This window comes from Procambarus clarkii, chromosome 58 (assembly GCF_040958095.1).
Source record: "Procambarus clarkii isolate CNS0578487 chromosome 58, FALCON_Pclarkii_2.0, whole genome shotgun sequence".
In the NCBI taxonomy this organism is placed as follows: Eukaryota; Metazoa; Arthropoda; class Malacostraca; order Decapoda; family Cambaridae; genus Procambarus; species Procambarus clarkii.
This window is the reverse complement of record NC_091207.1, coordinates 2,832,701-2,843,239: the sequence shown is the minus strand read 5'-3', so window position 1 is coordinate 2,843,239 and position 10,539 is coordinate 2,832,701.

The following is a 10,539-nucleotide window of genomic DNA, read 5'->3' as shown; positions in this document are numbered from 1 at the left end:
TTTTTTATTAGGCCTGCAGTTGTGAATGGCTTTATTATCAGCCAAGTTGTAGCATACAACATAGCATATATATGTATATGGCATATATATATATATATATATATATATATATATATATATATATATATATATATATATATATATATATATATATATATATATATATATATATATATATGTCGTACCTAGTAGCCAGAACTCACTTCTCAGCCTACTATTCAAGGCCCGATTTGCCTAATAAGCCAAGTTTTCCTGAATTAATATATTTACTATAATTTTTTTCTTATGAAATAATAAAGCAACCCTTTTCTCTATGTATGAGGTCAATTTTTTTTTATTTGAGTTAAAATTAACGTAGATATATGACCGAACCTAACCAACCCTACCTAACCTAACCTAACCAATATTTATAGGTAAGGTTAGGTTAGGTAGCCAAAAAAAGCTAGGTTAGGTTAGGTTAGGTAGGTTAGGTAGACGAAAAAACATTAATTCATGAAAACTTGGCTTATTAGGCAAATCGGGCCTTGAATAGTAGGCTGAGAAGTGCGTTCTGGCTATTAGGTATGACATATATATATATATATATATATATATATATATAACTGAAAACTCACACCCCAGAAGTGACTCGAACCCATACTCCCAGAAGCAACGCAACTGGTATGTACAAGACGCCTTAATCCACTTGACCATCACGACCGGACATAATGAGGTGATAGCCGAGGCTATATGAACCACCCCACCGCCGGCACTCGGATAGTTATCTTGGGCATAGCATTTTACCAAATCACCTCATTCTTTGGGGCACACGTGAGGAACACAAATGCGAATTTGTATAAAATTTTGTGAGGGTACCACCTCTGGTGCCAATGTGGGGACCCATAGCCTCGGAGAAGAAAATAAAAAGTATTCAGAGGAGACCTTGTGGTTTCTCACTGAACACTAATATTATCTTCTCCTACCACCCCCATTCTTTTGTATGTACACATATATATTTACTTTATTTGAACTTTGTTACAAAAAAGGAGTTACATATGGGTTACAAAGATGGTTGTCATAGGTTGTCGAGTTCCTCCAGCTCCTCAGATGGCGGGCAGGAACCCTGGATGCAGTGCGCATTTCTCCTCTGTATCGCCACACTGAGGCGCTATATATGTATATATATATATATATATATATATATATATATATATATATATATATATATATATATATATATATATATATATATATATATATATATATATATATATATATATATATATATATATATATATATATATGTATATATATATATATATATATATATATATATATATATATATATATATATATATATTTATATATATATATATATATATATATATATATATATATATATATATATATATATATATATATATATATATATACATATATATTACACGAGGCACAGAAACATCAAAATGTCAATACCCATTTGTTACATTTGTACAATCCCCAAAATATTGGAAATGAAAAAAATAGGGATTTGGAAGAATTTCCGTTGGTTTATGATTCAAAGTTATTTAAGTTTATCACATATGTAAAAGAATACAAATCTAAATTAGGAAGTAATGTTGCTATTATTGAAAAATTTGATAAACATTTTTTATCTTGCTCGCCTCAGTATGTATTAGGACATTACCTCATGGGTGATACAGGTGTTAACAGATATTATCAAGAATTTCAAAAAAAATTAGGTGATATTAGCCATATATCGGGAAGTTTTGCCCTAGGTAATATGTTAACTCCAAATTTGGATTATACAATGTGGATTAGGTCTGAAGATTTACAGCTCAATCGTATATTTGTTGGTCAAGTATATCTGACAGTTTCACAAATGCGTCAACTAATAAGTCAATCTCCATACAGAAAACATCAAATACTAGGTTTCAGTGATGTTACTACACCTTCGAATTTTGAAAAATTGGTTAACGAAGAAAATGCTGCTCAGTTCTTTGATTTTATTCCATTTCTTCGTAACCATTCAAAAACAGTTCTTGAAAAAGATATGGTATATATTACTGAAAAAATTGTATATTGTAAAACTTAAAGTAATGTAATTTCAAATAAAAAATGAATAAACAGGAAGAAACTAAAATTATTAATACCTTGGATCAATTATTATTGCTTCCTATAGGTAAATTATATAGACAAATTCAAGATATAAATGATACAGCTATTATAAAGAAGATTTTAGATGATTTTAATGATATTATTATTAAAGGAGATGAAAATATTCAAAAAATCATTGATCCAAATCTCTTAGCATTTTCTAATAAAACTAATATTAAAAATTTCAAAGCAAATATTGAAGCACTTCTTTGTGGTGACCTTTATTTTTTAAGAAAATTAACATTTATATATGGAACAAAAGTACGAGAAATGTTCCGGATACATATTCAGACTAAATATCCATATTATATTTATTGTAATTATTTACAAGATGTAAATATGTTGCTTACGTGTCTTAATGATTGTGAAATATATGATGAAAAATCTATATGTACAATATTTAACGATGATAATATATATAATAATATCCAGGCAATTCTAATTTGGACAAGATTTAAAGAGTGGTTTAAAATTTATCCATACTGTTCCATTCTAAAACAAATTTCCAAATTAGAAACAAGTGAGAGTTTTATAGAATTTATGCATTTACATAATAAAATTAATACTGGATGTTTTCGATATAGTCTTGTAAATTTTGGAGATCGAATTTTTCTCATAAGAGACAAATATAAACGAAGGTTTTGTAATGAAAGTTTAGTAGACAATGAAAAAAAAAATATTATAGAAGATGCTTCCCATCCTTTAGCTACCATTTCAGATGAGCAGTTATATTGGAACTGTAGTAATTCAATGGATATTGAAAGTTTATTGGAAACTTCATCTTTTGAGAGAGCAGTTTTTAATAAAGGATGTAAAGCTCTATGTAATCCACATAATTATAATTTAGCTAAAACCTACTTATATCCTAATTGAAAAATACCTCCCATTGACCCAAATTTTATTTATGTTTGTGAAACTGGGTCGATTTTGAGGTTAATATCATTGGAACTTCAAGAACATTCTCTTAGACATTACACCGTTATACATCCCACAAATATATTTAATTACCATAATACTTTTTTTATTTATCATAATAATAATATTAATTGTTTACTTTTATTTATACATATATAAAAATATATAATGACTATAGTTAGTATAGAAACCCCTAACCCTAGCAACAACCCTAATCCTAACCTCAGCAACAACCCTAACCCCAGCAACAACCCTAACCCCAGAAACGACCCTAACCCCAGCAACACCCCTAACCCCAGCAACAACCCTAACCCTAATTCCAGCAACAACCCTAATAATTCAAGTGACAACCCTAATAATTCCAGCAACAACCCTAATCCCAGCAACACCAACCCGATCTCAAGTCCTGCCTCCAACTCCACCAACCTTAACCAACCTAATAATCAAAATTCAAATAACATTATAAATAATCGCCAAACAAAAGTTATATTAAAACTAATTACAATTACACTTATGACATTTGTTTTTGGTACAGTTTTATATATTCTTGGAGACAATATGGTAAATAGAAAAATTTATGAATGCATAACCCCTTATTTGTTATCTCATGTACAAAATAATTTGAATAATTATTCGATAATTTCTAATTAAAAACATACAAATATAATACTGTTTTGCCCTCCTACTCTAGGACAAAAAATCTTTTCAGTGGGATGTTTTTTTTTTGTTGAAGTGTATTGCTAAGGGAAGTCATGTCGTTGTAGTCCCCCTATACATTTCAAATACGAGACTAATGAGTCAGTACCTGATGTGAATTCAATTTTAATATTTAAAACAATTTTAAACACTTATAATTTCTAATCAGAAAAAAAACATGTGTCACACTTCTCAAATTTAGGTAGGCTATGATATAAAAACAGCATTTATTACACATTTTTACACGTCCAAAGTATAATAATAACATTAAACTTCTAGTGTTCAACCTTTAAAAACTAATCCTTAATAATATAGTCCATTAGAACAGTTTGATCAATTTGTTGGTTTCCTGATATAGAAGTGAATTTTTGATAATGTAATTCCACTATTCACCTTTTCAAAATTTTCCTCTAGATAGTGGGAAAAAAGAGCATTACACTCACAACAAAACTTTTTATCTCCAACATAAATGTACTTGTTTCCCTTAAACTCTTTAATAGCATATAAGGCATCACTATAATATTCATACTTTAAAGGTTCTCTTTCACTTAGGTTGAGTTCATCTATCATTTCACAATATCCTGAAGTGCTCATATGAAAACTACCCTCAGCCATTGCACTTGGGATTGAACTCTTTTTTTCTAGTGGCCATGTCATTAAAAGAACATCTGGATGATATTTATTATTAATTGCCTCAGAGATATTTATTATTAATTGCCTCAGAGATATTTATATTATCAACCTCCATCCATGATATAGAATTTATGTTTGAGTAATTATCAGTAGCTTTCACGTCCACATTTCTTAATCTCAATAGATTTTCAATGAATGCAGTGCCAGCAAAAACACTTACAAACCTTCACCTGTGAATTTAATAATTGCATCTATTTCTATTTCTAGTGGCAAATGATGACCAAATACTCCTCGTAGCATTTTACACAAATCAGGAAAAATATGAAGACAGTTAATTATATACAAATTTTCTTCTTCCAAAGGGTAAATTGAAGAAAACTTCTTGGATATTTTATTCCTTTTTACATCCAGTGAGAAATTAATCTGTTTCTCTAACTGCCTTTTTTCTTCATCTGGTGTTATTATTGTGTATATCTTCTTTTCATCTGCATTCAAGATAAAATTCCACCACTCTGCAGTGTTCGAAGATGATATTTTATCTTTGAATTTTCTTATAAATAACTTTAGTAACTTTCCACCACGAGTGGGAATTTCATCAAATTCTGAAAAAAAACTGTCAAAAAGGACTTTTCGACAGCGTCTGTTCAATAAAATTGTCTCACACACATGGCACGGTATTTCATATGCATGTTGTGTGTTGAAATGTATTACTAAGTAGTACATTGCAAAGAACTTTTTCTGGCAAATATCACAGGCAAAAAATTTTCTTGTCTAAATTTTGAACAGATAATTACCATTGCAGATTTCTCTCTCACACCGATCACATTTTGTATGGGTCAGGTAAGACTGATGATCAAATAAAAAAATAACTTTATCACCCTTGTATGTTGAAATATTCTTAAAAAAACTTTTAGGAGATGTCATTATCAGCACTTGATTATAACAGTCAGTTTCACCACTAGTAATCTCTTCACCATTCACAAAGGCTTCACCTCTCCATTCCAACTGACGTAGTTCTTGTTCAAGTTGAGTCCAACCATTAGAGGGTGATGATATGAGTAGTCGAACATTTTGATCCATACTAAATTTTTGTATGGTTGAACCCATCTCACATTCTGGTTTTGTGTCTGGTCTCACTATATATTTTTTTTGTTTATAAGTCAGATTTCGCCACATATTCTTTGCAACTGGACTTTCCCATATTTTGCTGGTGTCTGTTATTTGGGTTATAATATCATTGCCTAGTGGCCTAAACTGATGATTTTCATTTTCAATAAACTTGTTAAAAACAGAAATTACTTTTCTCCATATGTTGGTGCCAGTCATAATGTTCAATCCAATCTACCGCCTGTAAAATCAAATGTATGATAGGTTAAATTTTTATATATACATATATTATTATTTGTTTACAATAATTTCAAAAATTTAAGACCATATTTATTTTATCAAATTATCACAATTGTATGATGGTTTAAACGTTACTCTTCCTAGCTTCCATATAGAAGTTATCGTCCAATGTTCATTTTCTCCATCTTGTTTTACCTCAGTGCAACATCCTTTATAATCGGAGTTGTAGAGAGCTGTAAACTCATTCTGCATATAAACTTTCTGATTGAGTGATCTCAAATGTTCAGGTAAGCTTAAATCCACTCCTGCATATTTTTTTTCAATCTTTCCCACTGCTTCAACCCATTCTATATAACTTTCAATTTTACTGTAGCATACTTCTATTCTTCCCAAACCGAGGTGAACGGGCGTTATGATCTGTGACTCCAAACGGAAGTTATCATATAACATTTCTACTGCTCGTATTTTCATAACTCTTTCAACAAAATTATTGCAGTATGTTTTTGGATTTGTACCCGCATACTGCTTTTCAATCTCCGCTAAGCTCCTTATGCATGCAATAAAGTCGTGGATATCTTCATAATCCACTACACAATGCCCAACGGCGATAGTCACAATCACATCATTAACAGAGGCTGGATAAACGAGTCATCCAGCACCTGTGGCCGGTATATCCCGTCCTCACTTGATGGTGCTGTCCATTTGGAGGGGGTTTCGGGAGCATCCTCACTTGATGGCGCTGTCCATTTGGAGGGGGTTTCGGGAGCATCCTCACTTGATGGCTCTGTCCATTTGGAGGGGGTTTCGGGAGCAGACTCACAGATGGCGTTGTCATCACTGCTCTGTGCCATTCCTGACTGAAGAAGGAGTGATCTACAATTACACTGTTTATTATTATTATTATTATTATATTTTATTTATTTTATCTCACAATGCTACCCACCATCCGTCTGTCCTCGTTTAGTTCCATAGTGAGAATGAGCTTAGAGTTTTTTTTATCCCACTTAAGTACACATTCGAGAGTTGAGAGTTGCGCCAGCATGTTTCTCTACACTTTGGTGGCCAATTTAAATCTGGCTCCAAAAAAATGCAGCTCCCAACCACCTCGGTGAGATCACTCTAATTTCATTGTGGGTCGGTTTTTTAGTCTAAGAAAGTCTCTCTAATTTCCCATTCCTCAGACATCAGTTGTTCTTTGGGAGACTATTTTCATTATCAACTTATAATTATTTAAATACATAATACTTTAAATCTTCCACAGCTCTCTTCCAGAATCCAATCATTAGATGTTCTAGACCTTCATTAAGTATTAATTGTTTAAGGTATAAATGGGGAATTTGGATGGTGGTATCAATCTTTTCATGCAATGTGGCTACATTCCAACATTCTGTTTCAGTATCCGAAACCAAAGAATTTACAATTTTCCGAGTGCATTGGGCTACTAAACTACAATTGTTCCTCATCTGAGATGATAATAAACCTTCATCTTTCAAGATAAAACTACGAAATTTATCCTTTTCCCCAGTTTGAATTATATTTATAAAGAGTTGGGGATTACGGGTTACAAAAATTATACATTCTCTCTTATAATAATAGTGACAGATGATAATCATTTCGATAAAAAATGATCCATATTCTTTCACCCCCAAGCGAGCAATTAGTGCATTATATATTTTATTTTTTTCCACATGATAAACTCTGCCAATGCTTTTGAAGTCATTACAAAATTTTAAGTCAATGAAGTATATATTGTCACAGTCTTCATCACCATCACTAAAAATGTGACAAGAATAGTTTTCATATTTAAACCATCTGTCATGAATTTCATTAACCAATGTTTTATATAAATTTTTCATGTATGGTTCCATATACGTTATAGTCTGACATTTTTTGGTTTCACATAAACCAATATTGGTTGATTTGATACCAGGAATGATCAACCTCTTTTTCAAAACATTTCACCCATTTTTCAAAAACATCATATTGTCCAGTTGATTTCCAATGAATGTGTTCAAACATCAGGTACCTAAAATAAAAATTTCGCTTGAAATAGTTTTTTGTTAACAGAAATTCTTCTTCATCACATTTGCAGTATGTCGACAAAAGTGGAATCGATATTCCATCGATTCGCATCATCTCTTTTAAAGTTTCTTTTTCCTCTTCTGAAGCTTGAACCATCTTTAGAAATGTAAGAGGGTCCTTGGCAAAGGATTTATATCCATTTTTATTGCTTCTTATATTAAATTTTTCGTCATAAACACATAATATTGTATATCTTTCTTCTATGTTTGAAATAAGTTCGATGAAGAATCCTTCGTTTTCTATTTGATATCGCAGTATAAATTGAAATTGTGATACTAGTGGTTTCCCTTCCTCGTTAGATCCCATCCATATTTTCAAGGAATAAAGAGTTTGTATGTCTGTTTCAAACAAAAAATCTGATGGTAATTTTAAATCTCGTTCTAAAGTAATATTTAGTCCACAATTATAAAAGTATTGAATATAGTTAGACAATTGTAAACTTGGTGTAATTGAAAGTACAAAAGATTTGAAGTTCTCACATTCCGTAGTAAACATCATCTTGTCGAAAGGATTCATTATGCAAAAAAATTGATCTCTAATAAAATGTCAATTTACCCCTAAATGGCCTCTCTGGCAAAAGAATGTTGAAAATTATCTCAAATTTTTTTGGTTAAAGCTGTGTATGTGGATATTGGTATCCCAGATGGTTTTTCTCCTCCTCTATTACTTTTGATTCTTTCCCGCAACATCCTGGATTGCTATGGGAGGGGAATCCACAAGAAACTTAACGACTCTTCCTTAGTTGGTTAGTATCCTCACAGCTCTCTTACATCTCGGCCTGTCACAGTCTGTTAAATAAAAATCCGTTATAGTAGAAGAAATAAGGACACTGACTGACCTAGTCGTGTGAAAGGTGGAGCAGCTCCTGTCATATTGGACAGTTTATAATATACGAGGTCAAACTTTAGTTGGGGTGAAAGGGAGAATGTGGTCTTTGTACCATTTACCCAGTTTTACTTGCGGACACAGCTAGAAATCTCTTTTGAATGATTAAAAATGTTTATATTGAACAGTTTACGACACAGGAGGACAAGCTTTAGACTATTATATTATTTTCCACTTTAAATAGCTTATGTCACTCTCCCTTTTTCAATATAATAACAGATATGACAGCCACACCATCAGGAGATCCACCCCCCCTCACAAAGGAAATGAGAACACTGACCTGCTCGCATGAATGGAGAGCAACTTTGAAGCAAGAAAGGACGGCTCTGTCTTATATTGACAAGAAACAGGAAACTCTATTAAAGAAAAAAAAAAAAAAACGTCACTTCTCGCTCGTTGAGTCCTCCTTATTTCAATCAACATTTTTCATACAGTTTTGAGACTAATTAAGCTTATCTACCACAGAACCCTTCAAAACTTTTATTAAATGTTGCAAATTTATTCAAATGATTTTCAAATCTTGGATATTTGTATCCAAGAGGAGGTAATCCACTAGTTGGCAAACGAACACTGACATAGTCACGTGAATGGAGAGCAATTGTTGCTTTTTGAAACATGTGGAAAGTCACAGTATACCACCACCTCACCCCCACTCATGCATGCAAGGCCCGTCCTGGACTATTGGTGGAGACTGGAGGCGGCTTGGTGGAGGCTGGAGGCTGACTGTTGTTATAGGCTGGAGGCTGACTGTTGTTAGAGGCTGGAGGCTGACTGTTGTTGGCTTTGCATTCTCTAAATCCAATACCTAACACTACTTCTAAGACTAGTCACTTTTTTTTTTTTCATTGCCTTTAAATCTTCCACAGCTCTCTTCCAGAATCCAATCATTAGATTTTCTGAACCTTCATTAAGTATGAATTGTTTAAGTAAATGGGGAAGAATTGGAATGGTGGTATCCATCTTTTCATGCAATGTGGCTACATTCCAATATTCGGTTTCAGTATTCCCCCAAAAAGAATTTACAATTTTCCGAGTGCATTGGGCTACTAAACTACAACTTTTCCTCATCTGAGATGATAATAAACCTTCATCTCGTAAAATAAAACTACGAATTTTATCCTTTTCCCCAGTTTGAATTATATTCATAAAGAGTTGGGGATTACGGGTTACAAAAATTATACATTCATTCTTCCAGTAACAGTTAGGGATGAAAATAATTTCGAAAAAAAAATTATCCATATTCTTTCACCCCCATGCGAGCAATTAGCGCATTTTATGTTTCTGTTTTTTCCACATGATAAACTCTGTCAATGCTTTTGAAGTTAATAAAGCATATATTGTCACAGTCTTCATCACTGTCCCTAAAAATACGAAAAGAGTAGTTTGCATATTTAAACCATATTTTACCATAATAAAGTAGTTCAGTAATAATTTCATAATATAATTTTTTCATGTCTGGTTCCATATATGTTATAGTCGGACAATTTTTTGTTTCACATGAAGAGTTGTATATAGTTTTCATTTGATACCAGGGATGATCATCCTCTTTTTCCAAACATTTCACCCATCGGTTGTAAACATCAAATTGTCCAGTGGAATTCCAATGAATGGGTTCAAACATCAAATAACTAAAATATTTATCTCGCCCAAAATAGCTTTGTGCTTCTCTTAACAAAATTTCTTCTTCATAATAACTTTTGTAGTATGTCGACGAAGGTGGAATCGATATTCCGTCGATTTGCATCATCTCTTTTAAAGCTTCTTTTTCCTCTTCTGAAGCTTGAACCATCTTTAGAAATTGGATAGGGTCTTTGATAAAGGATTTATATCCACTTTTATTGCTTG